The sequence below is a fragment of the Arctopsyche grandis genome, chromosome 3 (assembly GCF_051622035.1).
Source record: "Arctopsyche grandis isolate Sample6627 chromosome 3, ASM5162203v2, whole genome shotgun sequence".
Lineage (NCBI taxonomy): Eukaryota > Metazoa > Arthropoda > Insecta > Trichoptera > Hydropsychidae > Arctopsyche > Arctopsyche grandis.
Window position 1 is genome coordinate 10646778 of NC_135357.1, and position 21736 is coordinate 10668513.

The window sequence follows — 21736 nt, forward strand, 5'->3', positions numbered from 1 at the left end:
TTTTATTAAACTCGATTACTCTTAACGATGTAATGAACGTGTGCGGTTTTCGTCGCGTACAATTTTTTCTCGGGATGTGCGATTTGTCAAGATGTATGTATCTTAACGCCCATCGCGCGAAACGCTATAATTGCATGCGTATGTGACTCAAACTGTGGGCGGCTCAAGTGGCCCATCATTTTGCTGCACGCAGTTCAATTGCGGTTACATATTCGCGATTCGTCGAATTTGAATGTTTGCAAATATTTGCGATGACGATTCTTTTACGGGCACGCATGTGATTTGTGTCCTATTAATAGTGGATTAATGAACAATGGATGATATGTAGGTGGGTAATGGTGTTATTGCAGTATTAACAAACTCCAACGAAACACGATTATCTTCGTGTGTATGTTTACTTACTTTGTCGGTTTCAACTGAGTTATAAAATAACCATAATTTTTTGAGATAAACATATTATATTTTTTCATACCGGCCTAATGTATTATATATTTATATTGAGTTTGAATTTTATGGTAATAAAATTTTCTGCAAAATGATATCAAATTTACTGGATTATATAATATTGCGAAGTACACTCTCAGGGAAATTACTTTGTTGTGTGTCATGTCATATTCTATTATATTATGCTTCACAAAACCTTTTTTTTGCAAGGCTTCTCTTCGTTTTTTTCATCTACTTAGGTCAGGTAATTCTGTAATGGTTTTCCCTAAAATGGAGAAACAAAAATCTAAGTGAAATGGAGATACATATGTATATGGGCCGTTATATTTGAAAATTCACTTTTTTTCACTTCGAAAAATATCTCGCAAAATATTAAATATAATGTCAATACGCAATTGTTTAAAAATATTTAAAAACACTGATGGCTTGTAATACGCATATTCTACTTTTCCGAGATCCTAGACATATCGAATTAAAAGAATTGATTTTGTGAATTAATTAAAACAGAAATAGTGTTTTTGGAACTGAAAATTGGACTTCCGCTACTTTCAAATATAACTCATATATTCATATGTAAATAGTATGTACATATATCATTGTAATACCAATTAATGAACGACTCAATTCTGGTTTAAAGCAATGGGAAAATCATCCAAAAATCTTTATTTTTAATATTTTATTTTATTTTTATCTGCTGGTGCTATTAACAGGTTGCCCCAAAGCGGCACCTATGGCCAAACTTGTATATGAGTACATTCTAAAATGTATGTATGTAGGTTCATTTAACAATCAACAATTTTGGATTTGTGAGAAACGGAGACGCTGATTTTATTGGATTCGTCACAACAATAAAATTATATAAAATGGCAAACTCTATTATGAGACGGTTGATTTAGATTTAATAACCATCCAGATCTTGTCAGCAGCGTATATATGTGTTTCAGAATATTTTTAGGGGTAGCTGAACCTGCCCCCCAAACGTTTTTTCAAAAGAAAAATTTCTCCACTTTTTATAGACTTTTTGTCGTTTCTAGAATTTGCGGAAAATTTGGGTTTTTTTTTCTAAATATGTATTATTTTTTTGAAAATATTAGGTAGGGCAGCACCGCCATAGCCCCTAGCTACGTCCATAATTTAAATCGAACAATTACTCGATTCGGATTTGAACCCTCGACCTCTACTAACAATGGCCTAACCAGTGAGCTTCGTTGTGGCTTATATTAAATTTCATCATTGTCACTATTATCTTGTACGTTTTCTTTGTGAAGATCATTAGAATTAACAATAGTTTCATTTATGCGATTTCGTACATTTTTCGACTGACTAAATCACCTAGTCAACTGATTATTTTTGTTACTAAGCGTCATTGGTGCTCTATTAAATGTTGTAAGCAAATGGACACGTCAAAAATCATGAGTAAATCAATATGTATTGTATTTTTTTTATGTTCGTCGACGTTGTTGCCGATAAATCTTGTGGCTTTTCTCATATTAGATATATATATTCACAGGTTTATGAGACTTCATTTTAATTATATCGCTAATGATCGATTAGTCAAAGTGATTAACGAGTAAGCACACGCAGAAAGTGGAATAAATTCAAGATTAAAAATCGTACAGATGGCCAACGTACAATTTAAAAAAACGTACGCTCGATCGGAACAAAAAAATTGTATACATAAAGAAAGTTCGTAGGAACCGGTTACGATCTTGATTGTAACTGTATCGTTGTGTCACTTTGCATAAACTTGATTAATGTGATTGAATATGACATCCAAATGCGTGGATTCCAACATATACTTTTTTTTTTAAATCCAATCGAGAAGTCCAACAATTCAACTAATCGGATTTCTACGTGGCTACATTATAGCCGATTAATCAAATTATACGTGGGCTTAGTTACATAGTTATACGCTATAAATAGACGGGTATGAAATTGTGCGAAGTTTCACTCAAGGTTCGACCGCTCAAACAATGCTAAAAAACGTCGGGTATCCGATGCGAACGACCGACAAGATACTTCTTAAAATTTAATTGGAGCTGAGAGTGTGAAATGTGCGAGTTTTTTTTGCACTTGGAACTAAATACAGAACGTCCGTAACCCGAAGCGATTGACTTTGAACCTTGAATAAACATTAGGTACACGTGCTTTGGACTTTTTTGCGCGATTTTATTTGAATTGCGAGGATTTTTTTTCTTGTCTTGTGTTCCTCTTCTCGCCGACTTTTTTTCTTCATTATCGAGTATCTAGTGTGATTATGAACAGGTTTTAGATGAATTTTGAAGCACGCGCTGTTCTGCTGAAGTGTACTGAACTCTTACACGCATGCATACGAGACGGTCGACGTTGTCTCCACAATGACTATTTTAAAGTATTTACAATATACAGAATGCCTCTCAAATTGCCACATCTGTGCACTCCTGACTCGGTCGGTCACTTTGAGTAATCATGTCGATTGTGAAGAATTTGCATCGGCCTGATAAATTATTCAAACGTTCATTATGCAAATATGCACGTGCAACGGACATTGCATCGGTTTTTGGAGAGTTTTAATCTGGCTGCTTGAGAATTCGATTTTCTTTTTTTTCTTTGTTTTCGTTCGATTTCCGGTGGTGCGTAACGATTCGGAATATTTGTGAATTTATTCACGGTGCATAATAAATGTATGCAATTAGCGGAATTGCATGTTCTCTCATCTTATCACACGTGTGTTGCATGAGTGTACGTATTGCGTAATAATTAATTAAATGATTGGAAATTCCTATTACGTGTTTATATGAGATTTGTAATCTATCCATCATAATAAATTTAATTAAATATATGTATGTATATTTTATTTTATAACATACATACATAATTCTTATGTGTCAACAGGAATAGCGCCAGGCGACACTTATGGTTAATTTATATTTGTACAAAAGTACTAACAATTCTTTCAAACTTAACAGGACATATATATGTACAATAGAGACATCTATGGACAATCAATAAATTTTTTGATACACAACAAATTTGTCAGAAATATGTAGATAGTATTTTATAAGATTCAAAAAATTCGACATGCTAATAATTTAAATTTGCGAAAAAATGAGGGGAAGGATACTGATTTATTGGATGCGTCACTAAAATTAAGTTGGAAAAATCGGAAAATTCTTACAGGAAACGGTCGATCTGTGTTTTATTAACTAGAAAATCTTGCCAGCAGCGTATTTGGCCAGGAAACGAACCCACTACCTCTCTACTGGTATTTTTATTCAATCAATCAATCTATGTACCCTTCGCATTACAGATCTCTTCAATGCGATTAGTGTACTACTATATAGATCAAGAAAAAGCACCAAATTATATACATAATTATTACATAATTCGAAATTATATATGACATATATGGTCAATTATAGCAAAGTACATTGCAAACATCGTATACAATACGCTCATCAAAAATTTATACAACAATGCGAATTTTTACACAACAATCATCCACAGAAACATCTATGGAGAGAAACCCGGCGAACCTTGAGATATAACATTATAACTCGAGATTTTGCGAGAGACATGGGGAGGGAAAGCCAATTTTGCAGGAATCGTTTCAATGAAAAGCAGAAAAATTGGCAAACTCTGATAGGAAACGACCGACCTGGTTACAAACCAAGGTCTGGCCAGCAGCAACCAGTGTGACTCGAACTCATAACCACACTGACCATAGCAAGATATGCTAACCACTAGTCCATGCTGCTGGTTAAATAGATCTACCAATGCACTACGCTGTGGCTATATATGTACATACATATATTGTAATCGAATAATGGTTGACGCACTATTGGCTAAATGGACACATGGCCGAAGAGACACTAGGGCGACGGACATTTGACCGATTGATTTTATTAACTGTTTAAATATATCAAAAATGTTTTAATGATAAGTCGAAGTGACTTCCGTTTTCACTGAGTTTTGAGTAATTTCGGTAGACGATTCGCCTTTGTCCGTTCGGTCAAAAGTGTGTCAGCCTAATGTCCGTTCGGCCAAGTATCTGTCGGCGTAACGTCTGTCGGCCAATTGTCCATTCGGCCAAAAGTCCGCGAACTTCAACTAATAGAATGATCTTTATAATGTCCTTCAAATTCTTCTGTGATCAGATTGTGCTTTTCCGAGCGCGTTTTGTCTTCTTTTGGACAATTAAATATGTTTTTTCAAAAACAACAATCAATGTCTTGATTGCTGTTGCTCCCTTTTTATTAATCGTTAAATACAATGCTCTGGCTTTTAAGCGATGAAAATTGCATAATACATATTACATATGTACATATGTACGTTCCCAATCACGTTATTTTCATATCACGTGTTGCTTTGAATACCAAAATTTAACTAGATTGAAATATGCCTTTAATTTCTTTTGTTGTTGTATGTTGCGAAGTTTTGTTTCTAATATACATACATACATATGTAAATTTGTACGTTGAAATGTGTCTGGACGGATACTTTGAGCGACCATAAAGACGGGAATTTCTCTTTGAGCCGATATCAATGAAGAGCTGTCGATTCGATACTTATAGAATACTAGTTTTTGTACCCAGCTTCGCCCAGTATTTGTAATATAAACAGCGTAAACATGACGATTCTGATAGTAAATATTAATTTGTTTTTTTATTAAATTTATTTGAATCGAAAAAAGAAAATCTTGTTTACAAAATTTCCAACCAAAGATACAAAAACTTACATATGTAGATAGTCTCTTTCGAAATTATATATTAGATTTAATTTGACGGCCTACCCAACTTCCTAATGACCCAAACTGCCACATTGTTGCAAGGACTTGTAGAATTATTCGCTCGTATTCCTTGAACCGGTGATTTAGCCTCATAAGCGTTCGTCGGCTCAATGAAAATATTGGATAAGATTCCATAGTATGGGCAGTTCGGTGTTAGTGTTTACATTTTTTCCGCAATTCGATTTCGTCATTGATTTGTCTGATAACAAAATCAATTCAATGACAAAAAAATTGGCCGATCACCTGGTAGATTTGCCCCTATACATACATATGTCGGACGTATCGACCTTCACAACACGGACAACCGTGACTTTTTGTCGATTTCGTGCATTAAAAATAGAATGGAATTCTTTGCATCTCGAACACGTCCAAACAAACGATGCAGCTAGAGACAAAACACCTCGACGAATTTCGCAAATTATTCCAGCTTTTTAAATCGCACTTTTATCTCTGTTGCTTAGCACTTAGCGTGTAAGCCAGTGTCTGTTTCACTTTTCGGATATTTGCGACTTGATTTTTAAAAATGTGTAAACATATTCTTATTATTTGTACAAACACACTCTACCGCATACCTCACCTACGAGTATGTAGGTATCTCGACTAGAGATAAGTCGCAAAAGCAAATATTATATTATACATACATACATATATGTATGTATATAATACACTCAAGCTATGCTCACTGGGAATCTAAGGATGCTATTCAGGAGTTACGATGCGTATTCATTTTTGTAGTAATACAAAATAATAAAAGCCGAGAAGACGTCACAGTTATAAATTGACAAAGGTTTACGTATTTTAAAATCTATACGTACATATTATGTAGATTCAAGAAAAATAATGTAGTATTTTCAAACGTGTCTATTACGATTATTTTTCACCATCGTAATGGCGAACTTGATTTCCACATATATTGATGACCAAACCGAGCAAAATGGCAAAGTTTGAAAACGATCGGATAAGAACCCAAATTTCGCCAGACGAAATCAGACGAAAAAATCGAAAGCTAAGTTAGAAGGGCTAGTAAAAAATGAGCCTGATGAAGACTATCGATATAAAAGTGACAATTGCCGGAAGACATTCTTCACTAAGCAATCATATTATGTATTTAATATGAATTATTGGCAACCCATAGTTGGTCTTGGCTTCTCCTCCATCTTCATCCGACTTTGACTAATCTCTTCCAGTTGGGTTACGTTGCTTCTCTGATGATACAATCCAACCATCACAGCTTTGGCCTTCCAATTGACCTGCGACCATCTGGTCTACTGTCCAAGACACTCCTCAGCGGTACTGCTACATGATCCACGCATCTTATATAGTCCTCAGATTGCAAAATTACACATAGTTACATTGTGAATTTGAGCAAACAGCAGACTATTGTAGTTGAAAACTTATTTCATTGCTTTGGCAGGACATATACATACTATAGGTATATACGAGTATGTACTAAAAAGATACATTTCTCACGCTGTGTTTAGCGAAAAAAAAATCGATTAGCCAATTTGTGCGTCAGTCGTGTGCTGAAAAATCGATTCTGTATGGAGATTGAGGATTATGCAGGTGTAGCTGACATGACCGGTACGTGCACGTGATGCAGCAGTATCAGCGATGCATTTTTCAATCAGATAAATCACTGGCCTGCTACTAAAAATAGATAACCAGCTACTGGATAACCAGTGCAATCGCCCTGATGGCTACCTCCATGTCTTCTATGTACTTCTGCTGCACTTTCAGCTGCTGGTGCTACAGGTATCGCTACACTCTAAACAAAAAAATTAAAGTCAAATTTACAAAGCTAACTTTTTTATTAGTGAATCAAAAACCTAACTAAATATATTTAATCCTCAATTTGTTACAGTATTTTTCGTTTTTATTAAAACTGTTTAATCCTTTGGCTTGTAAGTTTTCGTATATCAATATATTTTTAATATGTATTAAGTATTAGTGAATAGGCTTCCTAATCGGAAATGAATTAGTTAATGAGACTTAAATAGTGCTATATATGGATAAGGGTTGTAATTAAATGTTTGTTTCCTCGCTCGCTTCAATCTAGTCCGTTCTGATTTTCCAAACTTGCGGAATCAAAAGGAATTCCATGCATGAAAGGCATTCGAAGGTCGGAATTTCCCGCTTCGCGACCCACACGTTGGGATGCGCCGCTCTGTAGTATGTGGTATCCTTTTCATCGTGTATTTTCTCATCGAAATAAGTGTGTCCGATGAAACGTTTGATGAATGCGTTCGCATTTTTTCATCCAAGTTGAGCGAAGGTTAAGCGAAATTTTAAGTACGAGAAACTGAACGTGTAGGAATTCGCAAGTGATATATAAAGAAAAAAAAATAACGAGAAAGAATATATAATAAACAAAATCGATGAAGAAATCTTGGCAAGTATTCCATTGATTGCCAAAGTGAAAATAGGTACAATAAAATCCACATTGACAGATTGTTTTCAAACTGCGTGGAAAAATGAAAAACCAAGTATGTACATATTTCTATGTATATTTAGTAGGTGAATTGAAATTGGAACTTTTTGGTCCTTGGGCTTTAAACTCAAATAAGTATGGAACACTATGCTTGGCATAACGATATGAGATAGAAAGTATGTATGACAAAGATAGTTGACATAATGATGAAAGTAAAGAGATTAAAATGGCAATAGGCGGGTCACGTAGCTATAAGAACGGACAATAGTTGAAAACAAGTAATCGAATGATACCCGAGAGAATGTAAAATGGTATAAGGAAGGTCATAGGGGAGATGGGTGGATGATATCAGAAAAACGTGTGGGATGACATGGATGATAGTTGACTAATAGAAACGTGTTGGAGAGAACTTCATCCAACAATGGATGGCGAATGGCTGTAAATGATGAAGATGATGATGTACATACACGGACAAGCTGAAACAAAGATTTCCAATCTCTTAATTTACCAAAGGGACCTCAGACAATACTTGAACTATTCTACCGTGTATTGTTCTAACATATTTGTCACCCATTCTAATAACAGGTTCAAACATATACCAATGAATAAATATATGTATACACCTTATTTATTTAATGTGATACAACTAAAATTAATAGTTATTAATGTATATAAATGTGTTAAGATTATTTGATTAAAGTGAAATATTTTAATTCCATAAAAAATGCGCTGCAAGTAAATTTTCAACTATATTTTCGCGTTTCATTTCAATTTTTTTTCTTTTGAAAGAGTTATAACTTATATGTTAGTCTATTTGAAGTAAGGCTTCAAATCAATACGGTCCCGATCAAAACAGCACGTATGGTGAACCTGCTCATATTTCTTACCAATCTAAAAAAAATCAAATCTACTATTTTCAAAGCGAAGGTCAGCCCAATAATATATTTTAATGTGTTTTTATTGGAATTTTTTCCACAAACAATGGATTCAGGTCAGGGTCCCAGTCAAATAAGTTGACATTAAACTTCTCACTCAAACATTTTCGAGATAGATATTTTATACACACCAAGTATGTACATATGATACATACATATGTACGTATTTACATCACGCGAGCCAAGTCATACACTCAGACGACAACGTGGTCCTAAATATAGTCGACTGGCACGATAAGGTTGTGCAACTTTATACAACAACCACAAACAACGCTTAATGACTGCCTGCTAATTCGCCATCATCATCAGCATCAGCAGCCGGGTTCACTCCGACTAGTCGTGCCCCACTTGGGTCAAATTCGTTAAAGTGACCACTTTTTCTGGATCTCTTGTAGACGGCGATTTCATCATCCATCTGCTAATATCGCACATGGTTCATTCGGTTGCTTCGTACGTATTAAATCTAAAATGAGTACTTAAAAATAGATCTTGTAACTGTAGATATTGGTCGACAATATTTGATGTTATATTTTATAGCTTTTGACCTGCGATATCGGATAGGTTGATCGCAATCATCAAGCGTTAATAATTGGATTACCTATGCGATTTTATGTGAACAGCGTATTGACCAACGCGCCAATCTAAGGTCAATCGTGTTTTATTAATTAGCTGCACTATCATTATTATTATCTTAAACAAGTGATTTGTCTCCTGTTTAATTCTGATAATTAAATAAGAATTTTAATTAAATTCAATAATCAAATCATTAAAAAATGTAATATCATTTAAAGAAGTGTTCATATTTCACATGATTATCGATCACGACGTGTATTTTCTGGTTTTTTCTTGAATTACGTATGTTTTAATCATTATTTTGGTTTATTTTTTAGACCATAATGTTCATCAGCAGGTTTTGCGTTCCAAGAAACTCAACGAGCGATACTAAAGATAAATAAACGTTAGATCTTTAAGATTCTTATCGTGTATTTTTCCATAGTATCATATACATATGTGTGTATATATGCTTTTAAATATTTTTTGAAATAAATATTATTTGATGCAAGGGTTCTATCAAGGAAATAATTGGCAGAAAGTACACTTAAGCAATTTCACCTAAGCCAGGAGTTCCGGTTAAACGGTTTTTGTCGCCTCAGAAAATTAAGTTAAAAATTTTTGTATTGCAAAAAAATGTAAATGTAATACATTATGCAAAACCGATAATTGCTCATAAAAACCGTCTTAAAAAGTAGGTATAATAGAAATTTGTTTAGATCACATATTTTTGGATTTCGGCACCTTTTCTTATTGACAAAAATCAACAGTTGAAAAAAAATCAGACCTGCGTAAACCAATAGTTCCTTTCAAAATATGTATAAGCTTTGAACGAAACCCTTATAAATTATTGTTTATTCAGGGTTTTACAAAAATTTCGGCCGGTGGGTTGGATCGAAAATTGTTCGAAGGCTGCAAGCCACAACCCGATAAAATAATTAAATAAATACATTTCCGATTATAATAATGTGATAATTTTTGTGAATTGCATGAATAATATACATATATATAAATAGCTGGTAAAAAATTTAATATCCACGGACTGGATTCAAGGCAAATCTGACATCAGATAAATGAGTTCGGGGGCCGTATGTTGGAGAACTCTGGTATATGTTGTATCTTTCGTCGTAAGAAAGTTTTACTTCTTACTTGAATCGCTCCTAGAGTATTTGCCTCCTTAGCAAAATGTCCATTTGATGTGGCCTTGTTTATTATTGAAACTACTTTCAATAATATTTTATTGGTTACTAAATTTCAAAGCAAGTGCTATCCCTTTTTTGTTTTTCAGAGAAATATACGCCTATTTCCTAAGAAAATATGAATATGCTCAAATTTTTGTTCTTTCATAGACATTTTAAATTCATAATTGTTAGCTTTAAGAAAAACGTGTTAATTAAAAAAACCTTATAAAGCCGGTTGATCTAGCCAAAAAAGTCGGTTTTTCGGTTTCGGTTTTAGCCGGCTTGGTAGCCCTATACCTTGGCACTACTTTTTCCAATTTCACATCTTAGAATAAAATTTTCTTCCTATAAATTTATTTGAAAATAAATCTTCGGCATTTTATTAGTGTAAATTTTTAGAATGAACATCAAATAGTATATTTTGTCATACATACGCTATTTTTAACTATTGCGCCGTATTTAAAGATTTAAAGTTTTCAAAGTACAGTTTTCTTCGCAAACTGTGAGATCAAACTGCAAAAAGGCAAGTTAAATTTCACTTCAGCCCTTTTGATATATCGCCCAAGAAATTTAATACATTAAGGAATATTAGGATAGTGAGTAGGCATATTTTTACCTAAAAAACAAAATTGAGAGTGTAGTGACACGCATAAATGCAAACAAAATGTAACTGTGAAACGTAATTTGATGTGACGTTGACCGCGGGTCAACGAAGCCATAAACGTGGTCATAAAGGCCATAATAATGAGACACAACGCATTGCTATTATGCGGTCAAGTGATCAAACGCATCCCGATGCCATCTTGATGTATCATCTTCCAATCTATTCCAATTACGCGTCAGTTTTTCATTCTTTATTGCATTATGAATTCACTTTGGATGCCCAATGTAAATTATTTACATACAATGTATGTAGATACATATTAGTCATCACAAAACATCGATAATGAATAATTAAAATTCCCCTTTAAAATATGTAAATTGTAAAACATATGTTAACCAGCAGCATAAACTAGTGGTTTGCGTATAACACTTTCGAACAAAATGGTCACCGGTTCAATCTCACCGGTTTCTGGCCAGACCTTGGATATGTGACTCCAGGTCGATCGTTTCTTATCAGAGTTTGCCAATTTATCTAATTTTCATTGAAACGGTTCCAACAAATTGGCAGCCTTCACCCATTTTCTCGCAAAATTTCGAGTTTTTCAGCATCTCGAATTTGCTGAATAAATGCTGCAAATTTGTCTATAGAAGTCTCTGTGGATCAAATTTTATTGTTTAATTGATGTTTTTATTCGCCTTGTATGCATAATAGTTACAATGCTTCTATTCAATGTTTGACCATAGATGTCGCGTTTGATGTAAATATATAGGTGTATACCTGTATATATAATTAATAATTATTAATATGTATACCACATCTGTCGCTTTGGAGCAATCTGTAAAATGAGTGTGCTTGATAGATTGAAATAAAATATATATTATATTATATAAACCTGACTGTTATGTGTTAAGGGTACGACGTGAACTTTTTTAACACTGAACCGTCTGCCAAATTGATTTTCAATAATAAAATTTGAATAATCCGGATTTTCAGCGTCGTTCAATAAAACGGTAAATATACATATACTTAATAGTTTATACATTTTTAACGTGACCTTTTTTGCACACGGCAAATTTACATGCAATGTATAAATACGGGTGACGTTTATACGCGTGTCGTATTTTGTACGTTTATTACCGCACTGTGTTGCCATAGAAAAATATCATACCTATATATTCATCGAATTCGGTAATCTACGATGGCACATAAATTCCGAACCCCCTATCCATAAATATGTTCGATTTTGGCATTGCATGTACCTAGCGGAAGTTTTATTTATCGTTTCGAACATATTTGTGATATGCACGTGTAGATCTGTGTAGATGAATACATATACATATGGATGTATAATATATTCAATGTCTTTATTAATTTTTTTTGCAAATTAAGTTTTAAAAATCGTTCATTCCGTAGGATTTATATTTAAAAAAATTTAATAAATATATAGGTTTAGCTTCAATCATTATTAACACATTCAGAGACTTACACATTTGTAGTCTCAGATTAAATTTCAACCGTTGCTTTGTCATTTACAAAAATACAAATACCATAAACATAACAAAAACACAAAATATTTTAGAAAAAAACTTCATTCGATATGTTCCTGCCCCTTGCTGCAAAATAAGGGACTATAACTATTAAATGAGCAAAAATGATTTAGTAAATACAAGGAAGATTTTATGTTCGTTTTGTGAATGTACATATAGTACATATTTTTGATGATAAATGTGAACTATGATCTAAAAACACATACGTATGTATACAAATGTAGATTAAGATAATTGCTTTAGATTCTTAAAAAAATTATGACGTTGCATTTTTCAAATAATTTATCATGTTGTTTTGATCCATAATAGATTATAAAATAAGTTATAATAAACCAGTAACATAGCTCAGTTCTTACTGTATAATGCTATCAATTGAGAGGTCATAGGTTCAATCTCTGGCTCGGTGTTGCTGGATATATGTATGTATGTATGTATGTGACTCCAGGTCGATCGTTTCCCATCAGAGTTTACCATTTTTATGTGATTTCATTGTTGAAACCGTTACAAGCAAATTGGCAACCTATCCTCATTTATCATTTAATGATTTCAAATTTATAATAATAATGTTATAAATTTATATAAAGTATGTAAAAAGTTTAGCCATATGTGACGCCTTGGGGCAAAACCTGCAATAGCACCACGGAAAATATATTTTTTTATAAATAACACACTATTTTTACATATTTACATAAAAACTATTATATTCAAAGATGAAATATGAATGTTTGAGACAGAAAATTCTAAATGAGTCTTCGTCGGAAAATAACTGATATTTCCTATGTATTTAGATTTTTGTAATATTGACGTATTTTTTCGTCTGTGTATTGTTAGCAAATATAACCAAATTTTTTTTTTGTCGTTTTCGGGATTGACCCCTGAAAATAATGTATTTATTTTAGCAATAATTTGTACTATCTACTTATATATTACTAGTGTTTTTACCCAACTTCGATCAGTATTTATAATATAAACCGCTTAAAGATGGCCAATCTAATAGTAAACATTTTATTAAATTTATATCAATAGTTTTATTTTATTTAAATTAATTTGAATATTCATTTGTTTTTCATGAAATTGAACGTCACGTAATCTACGACCCAAACAAACAAACATACATACAAAGTCTCTTTCGATATTACATACATATATATTAGATTTATATGGATGATGAGGATTGAACTATCCTCCCTATCGTCTAGAATAAAAAGTTATTATTGTATTGAAATATCAATGCAATATTAAAATACTTCAAATGCCATGTATTTTCAGATTGTATGTAGATATCAGGTTTCACTATGTACGTATACAAAGGTAATATTTGAAAAATCGATGAAGTATTTATGTATATGTATAATAATATGTCGAAGCATATGAAAATAGCTTTTTATCAGTATATTAACCTGTTGATGACGCAATTCATATTTACATTTCATGATAATTTGATGTCTGACAGGTTTTGCTTTTTTGTACATTAGAATTTTCGTGTATTTTCGGGAATACATGTGTAACATGTACATTGAGGTTAAAGTTATATGAGTTGTGTCTATTAAAAGCTTTTACTTTCTTCCTCAAACTTTTCCTCTCTCGTATGAAACTCCTTATCAAACTTTTACCCAAGTACCTATGTATGTACTTATCTTCGTGGTAGATTACGGTTTGACAATTTCCATGCGAATTAGTTGAAAATTTCTAATCGGAGAACCGTCTGACTGACTTGGTTGAATTTCGTCAAGACGATGAGACAAGTTCGGTATCAGTGCGAGATTCACTTTTCTGTTTCTGTTTCTATAAATACAACTTATTTACATTCGAGATATGCTAATGCTGCGCTCTCATACATTTTATCGCGTTCGGAGAGGACGCCTCGATTTCTTCTTTTTTGTTTATTTTTATTTTTTGTTCGGTTCGTTCACAGAGAACGTAATTACAATTCTTTGCGATAAAGACATATGTACAACGACATTTCACCAAAATGAGCAAAAACACCGGTAATGTGCAATGATTGAGCAATTTGTTTACCATACAAAGACCACGATCGCTATCCAAAGATAAATTGTGTACGCACTTGTAGATTCTACATACCTATAAATCGAACTACAATATACCTACATGTATGTATGTATGTACATATCTATGTATGAACTTGAAACGAATTCATAAATGCTTTGATCTGTGATCTGCTTCGATGAAATCATCGTAATTCCTTTCACATTTAAAATGATTGAACCTTAATTGCTGACGAATGTAGAAGTATGAATCAGATCCATTGTCAAATGATCCCGTTTTGTTAGTATTTTCATTTATGACATACTTGTAAAAGTTTATATTTATGATTAGCTTTATTTACCTATTGACGTGAAAGTATTTTTTGAAACTATTTCCTTTTACATATATGTATAAGTTTAAATTCTGCGAACGAATCCAATTCACTAGATATTTCTTTTACAAAGCTTGTATTAGTTTCACTTCGTTAATTAGTCCGACAAACTTCCTACACTCTTCCGATCGCTTTGAAACTTTGCCATTTTGCGAGGTTTATCCGCCGATAGAGATTTCAGTTATGTCCTCTAAGTCGATGTTGAAATATAACCGTAATAAACACGTTTAAGAATCCAAAAAATTTGGAGACGGTGACAACTCACCTACTGCCAATAGCCTTGTTTGTTTGACTTTCTGCCCCCCTCTCGTTTTGCCAGATTTTAATTGTTAAAACGCCTATAATTATCAGTTTCACACTATATCTTATAAAATTTGTATTAAAGGCTTTCATTATCTCTCATATGTAATATATTTTTACTTCACTAATGGGTTATATAATGAATGTTAAAATGTTTATATTATAATGTTGATAATTCGATATGCGTGCTATGGCCAACACGCTAACGGTTACTTTTTGACTCTATGCTCGAACCAGTCTGAACTCTGATTTTGGACTGAGAGCATCTATTCGGAACTGCGATAATTTACGAACTTTACATTATACTATTTTTATAAGCCATTTTTAATGTAATATATTAAATGTATATATGTTGATATAGAGGTACAAACAGACAGCGGTTGACTTTATGGATAGCATAAAGATTCGCGAATCTAAAATAAAATCGTCCATGCGAAATACGTCTTACATTTATGATTGATACGGATAAGACATTAGTTCCATATCTGCATGCGCACTTGCACTCTGGCCGACTCGGCCCGGTCGACCCCGTCGATGCGTCAATAGTCGCGAATTCATCCATGCCATAAATTCATCGACCTTATTTATTTTGTTCCTTATCAATGTCCGTTGGAATGTTTCATTACTTTTTTTCTATATTTTATCATGGTGCCATTACAGTTCCCCTGGGCAACACCTATGGTTTTAAATTTGTACATACAAATATAAATTTATATATCATAAATTTGAAATTTTATTCAAGTAGTGGTGACAATGCATTGTAGATAGGTTGTTTTTCCAATTTATGAGGAACCGTTTCAACAATAACATCAAATAAATTGGCAAACTCTGATACGAAACGATCTATATGGAGTCTCAAATATCAGAAATCACCGCAGAAATACTCAGAATACATTATTTTCAATCGAGGTCAAACCAGGGCTTGAACTCGGGACCTATCGGTGGTTATCATTGACGAAACCACCTAGCTGATACATTTGATCATTTAATGAGTAGAATCGATCATTGATAGAGTTATTGGCCTTATTTCATTTTGCAGCATTTGTACATAATATGCACATTGTGTTTTACACATATTTATCCTCAGTTACATATGTATATACCTATTATGTTGAGTTTGTGCTTGATTATTGTATGTACATACATATGTATATTTGAACGCACACATCCGTCCCAAGGTTGGGCGTGTGGTGGCGCACTGATAAAAGCCACAATTTGTATATGAAACACATTTGGCTATTTTTAGTCTGAGTTATCTACCATTTGTGGATTATCAGCTCTTGCGGCATGGTCATAAAAAATGCGGCACCTAATCGGGGGACTCCTCCTAGTAGGGTGACCGGGGACGGGAAAACGCGGGAAAATCAACCTCGACAATTCCTGTTTGTAATCGCGTTATCGCGGAAAAAACGACGTTAAATTATATTTACGCAGTTTATTTTTGGAACACATCCTGCTCATTTGTATTATGGTTTTTTAACGACTTTTCTAATTGCTTTCGACTGCGTCGTGTATTTATGTAAAGTGCGTCAAAAGTCGTCTCGTAGACGAAACTGGTCGCTTCAATTATGTACTCGTTATTTATATACATATATTATTCTTGCATCTATACGTTAATGTTTTTCAAATTTGATACATATTAGGAAGTACAAAAAAATAATAATCGTCACGCGTTATTATTGTCTGATTCGCATTTTATTGAAATTTTCTTAATGAGATGCAAATTTCAAGTCATTATTTTCATAAGTAACTGATGAATCAAATACTCTATTATTATGATGTAATTGTGTTGTATTCCACGTAAATAGATATGTACATTATTTATATATGATTATACAGATATATAATTTCGATTAATATTTACAAAAATAAGGCACTCTAGACATAAAACGATAGTCTAACAGTCTAGCTCATTGAATTAAAAAAAATACATTCGTCCCGTTTTGACCACTCGTCCCATTTTGGCCGGAACAGTTCCGTCGTTTTCTTAAAATTCCAAATCAATTTGTTTTGTAAAAATAAATATTATTGTATAAATATATATTTACATAAAATACATACATTCATTTTAAAGTTAACATTTAAATATTTTGTTACATGATTCATTGCCCTGTGCTATTATTTTCATCATTATTTTTCTTAAATAACTGTAAAAGTATACATATATTATTTAAAAGAAGAAATGAAAATTAATGAAATCAAAATTTTCAGTTGCACATGCTTTTTGCAATTAAAATAAACCGAGAATATATTTTTGGAAAATTTTCAGCGATTTTATTTGTTAATTTTCTACGTTTAATATAATAAATCATACTTCAAATAATAATTCCCCGACAATATTAATGGTTACATATTTTTTTATATAGGGGGGAGGGGGACAATTTTTTTGCGGAGCGTCCCGTTTTGAGCTCTGGGAAATATGGTCCAATATGAAATTATAATATTTCTTCGTCGTAAAATTGTTTTGAATGTTTTAATCGGCTTACATTTATTAACATGAACCCATCTTTGACGGTCTTTGTTCTCGGAAATGAAATTCAAAAAATAATATTAATAAATTGAACTCATTACCGAAATTCAGTTATGAATAAAATTATCTTTTAAAATAAGCGGTTGAATAAACTTGCAAATTAAACTGTACATATTCAATTATCATAATCATAATATGAATTATAATATTTAATATGCATATATTGAGGAAAATACTTGTTCAAATTTTAATGCGAATGTTATTTTACATAAATTATTAAAGCAGGATTATTATTCGTATTTGAGCTGTTAATGTTTATGTCAACTCTTTTACCGACGATTAATTTTTTGTTTTAATTTTGATCGTTATGTATATCTGCTATGATAGTAGTATTTCCTGATACTTCATACATATAAATATATAATTATATTTTTTTTATGTTTCAGGGGCCCAAAAAAGGCTAGATCTCCCTTCGGATTACCGAGGTTCTTCGCGCATGGGAGAATGCTCCGTCGCGTGTGTCGCGAGGGAGAAAAGGTTGCCAACTTCTTCTTAATTATTTATAATTTTATATAATATAATAATCTACATATGTATATATACAATATTAACGACACATCGTCTACATATGAGTATATTACTTAATATAAAAGTAATTTATACTGAAAATATTTATATATATTATAAAACAATCCTACGCCATTCACGTTTCGTTTTTTTTTTCATTCATTAATTTAAAAATAAAAAAGAGTTTCGACATGACAAAGTGCAAAAATCTATCTACTCGGATTATCGCAAGCGACACCGCAGAGCTGGCATGCGTCTAGTTCACAGTGTATAATTGCATCGAATGCACATATTTATGATGCAACTGGTACCGCTCTTTGATGGCGCGCCGCTGATTGATCTCTCATAAACGAGTGATCTGTTCTAAAACGTGTTTAGCCACTAAATTATTTTCCGATGGGGGTATTTTTAGCCCCGCTCCGATTACTTGTTAATTTTCAATTTCTAAATGCGTCTTACACCGTTTTGAACAGATCGGTAACACGTCATAACGTCTTGTGACGTTTCGTAATTGAAATGTTTGCAGCCGTTGTTTATAGTTCGGGAGAAATTTATTGAAGTCAGAATGACTGCGTTTATAGCATATTTTTGATTTGTTTGTTTATTTGCCTGGCTGAATGTGTTGATTTCCTAAATCCATCGCAAAGCTACTGAACTTGGCATGCTATCCAATGGCAATGAAATTTTATTATTCATTGAGTATAAACTGTACAACTGACTTGCATCCTCGTTTGATTACATGTAGTGCATTTTTTAATATACATATACATACATATGTACCTATATACGTATATATATGTATATGTAGTTTTTCACATGCAAAAATAACGCTAGCATGCTTAATCTGCGCCGTCACGATCTTCCCAAAACTCACCCCCTAGTGTTTTCGGTGATATTTTATCCTTGTATTGACATAATTTTGACCGTGATCGATAACGGTGATTACCATATTTGAAGAAATGTAGGAGAAACTTGTCGAAATTATAATCGTACAAATTAAAAATGACGTAAAGAAGCGCCCTACCCAGTTGGAAACCATGAGCAAGTTAATGCCGTACGATTCATTGCGTTTGCGCCTTAAAGACTCTGTGTCTGCACAGAGTGCTACGCAGCAGCTGATTTTTTTAGACAGTTTTGGATAGGCAAAAAATCGCTAGCATGCCTAATCGCTAGAGTGTTTGCGGTGATATTTTATAAGTTCGACAGTGTTCGATAACGGTGTGATTCCAATATTTGAAGAAATGAAGAATTAATAATGATATAAAGAAACCACCTTCACCTTGTCGTGCCGTACTTTTAAGTGTGTTCTTACTAGAGATCGTATACACGTGGGTGAAATATTCTTAAAAACGGTCAACTTCTTAGAAAAGCTATCAGTGTTCAAAGCAAGAAATCAAAAGAAAGTTCGTAAAAACGTGTCCTTTCTAGGAAATTGAAAATAGAGCATGTAGCCGCACCCATGTGTATACGATCTCTGGTTCTTAACATTAAGTAATTCCTCTCTTGCTCTCCTGTTGCACTTGTAGCGTGACTAGCCTTATTTATCGCCTCACTCTCTACGCAGTGTTGGCTCTTCAAATGCTGTATCCTCTATCTAGCGAGGAGTGTTTCGTAAGAGCGCCAGCACTCTCGGAAACACTGCTCACACACATGCAACTATGAACTGTGCGATAGAGATACAGCATCTGACCAGCCACCACTGTCTCTACGTATGTAGCTATTCATTTGTTTTCAATAGAATGCTGATCGAATGAGCCTCTTCCTCAAAAATTTACTCAAAATTGTTTTTCCCTCTCAGACTCACACGTACAGATATTTTGAGCTGTCGTTTGTATCATATCTAATGCTATACAAATATATTTTATATGTAGTTTATCTGTTTGAATACGATAAGTTTTTTTTTTAACAAACAAATACAGTTGTATTTATAGATTGGCGAAATGTATCGCAAATGAAAAATTTTGCAATTATACTCGTAATTAAGAATTTTGCCGTCCAATTTCTTAAACCGGTAAACGATAAATGATTTTTCCTACTATCGGTATACCGGTATTTCCCGGTAAATGGAAAAGGTTTTTTTCATGGATTAGATAACTATATGTGGTTACTTTTCCTAAAAACGTTAACTTATATTGAATCGTAAATAATTGAAAATAAATCTCAGGTGAAAAATGTCATATAAATGCATTAAAGTAAATTCCTAACTATAAATAAATTTTATTTTTAACCAATCAAATTTATTTATTTAAAGTTTGGACCATTTGAAAGTTTCGATCATAATTGAAACAACCGTCTGATCACATTTATTACGATTTGGTTGGTCTGTGTTGCCAGTGAATTTATCAGTGAATTTAAAATTGCCACATTTAATACTGAAAATAAACAAATTCCAGACGATCTAATCCAGAATACCCTATTTGCATCGATTTTTTTGAATTTGCGTCGGTATTTACCGATAGCGAAATTTTGCCGATTTACCGGTATACCGGTATTCAAATCCCTACTCGCAACTTAGAAGCGACTATTTAACGCGCTGAAAAGCACCTAATTTCAAACACTGGAACATCGAATATTGTACATTAGAACAGGTTAGTTACATCGAATCATCGTAGAGTCAAGGGCCACCCATTCCGCTTTCAACACCACTATAAAACTTGCCGATGTCGTTAACGTTTACTCACTTTGTCACCAAACGTCATTGGGCAAGTAGTCGAACTTGTTAAATCAATCCCAAAAGTGCAGTTTCATTCATGAATAGTGGCATCACTTCACCTCCATCAGTGTTGTGTTCTGGACTTGAAATATTCACCGCTAAATATATCGGCATTGGACTTTCATGACCACTTGATTACGCGATCTATTTGTTTTTGACTATCTGCATCATCCAGGTAAAGTAAGTCTTTTTATCCATACCCAAAACGGATGACTTTCAGCCAGATTTGATAGAAATCGAATCGCTCACACTTATCTCAAGTGGCGATCAACTTGACTATACATGTACGATCAAGTTGATAGCACTTGAGTTTGTGTATCATTAACTTGTCATTGGGCTAAATTTCAACAATACATAATTATTGAATCGGGAATATATATATTAATCTCTAGGAAATCTATTTAAATATCCTAAGTGAACGAGGCTTCACACTTTGACCGTCACTGCATTTTCTATTTCAGGTTTCAAACTCCTATTTATGGTTTGCATTTTTATTTGATGCATAGTGGTCCTTGCACCTGAGCGTAGATAGATATATCGCCACAGGTTCTCACAGATGCGATGCAATTTTCTTCCTGTACATGAGATTCGCTACGTATGTATGTACTCACTTAACAACATCCACTTGTTGAATCCTGGTTTTCGTGTACAATATCGCTGTCCTCTCGCGGCAATCGATATCTGCGCTGAATCGTCTCACAGTCAGCTTTCCTCTGGTTTTGCTCATTTGCATATATGGACTCGACTATAACGAGCGGCTCTATTGAGGACCACAGCTGGACAAATTGCATACCGGCACACTCGCAGATAAAGAGATCGAACAGGTTCTGTTGCGCATCTCATGAAAGGT

General features: G+C 33.2%; 1 protein-coding gene across 2 annotated transcripts in view; it reads left to right on the forward strand.

Annotated features, from left to right (window-relative positions):
- LOC143923064 (receptor-type guanylate cyclase Gyc76C-like) overlaps positions 1-21736 on the forward strand; it is a 77488-nt gene that overhangs the window by 36851 nt on the left and 18901 nt on the right. For both annotated transcript variants that reach the window (XM_077446560.1, XM_077446558.1), the window contains one exon: positions 18053-18143. The gene's annotated coding sequence lies outside the window, so the exon portion shown is untranslated. The remainder of the gene's footprint in view (positions 1-18052; positions 18144-21736) is intronic.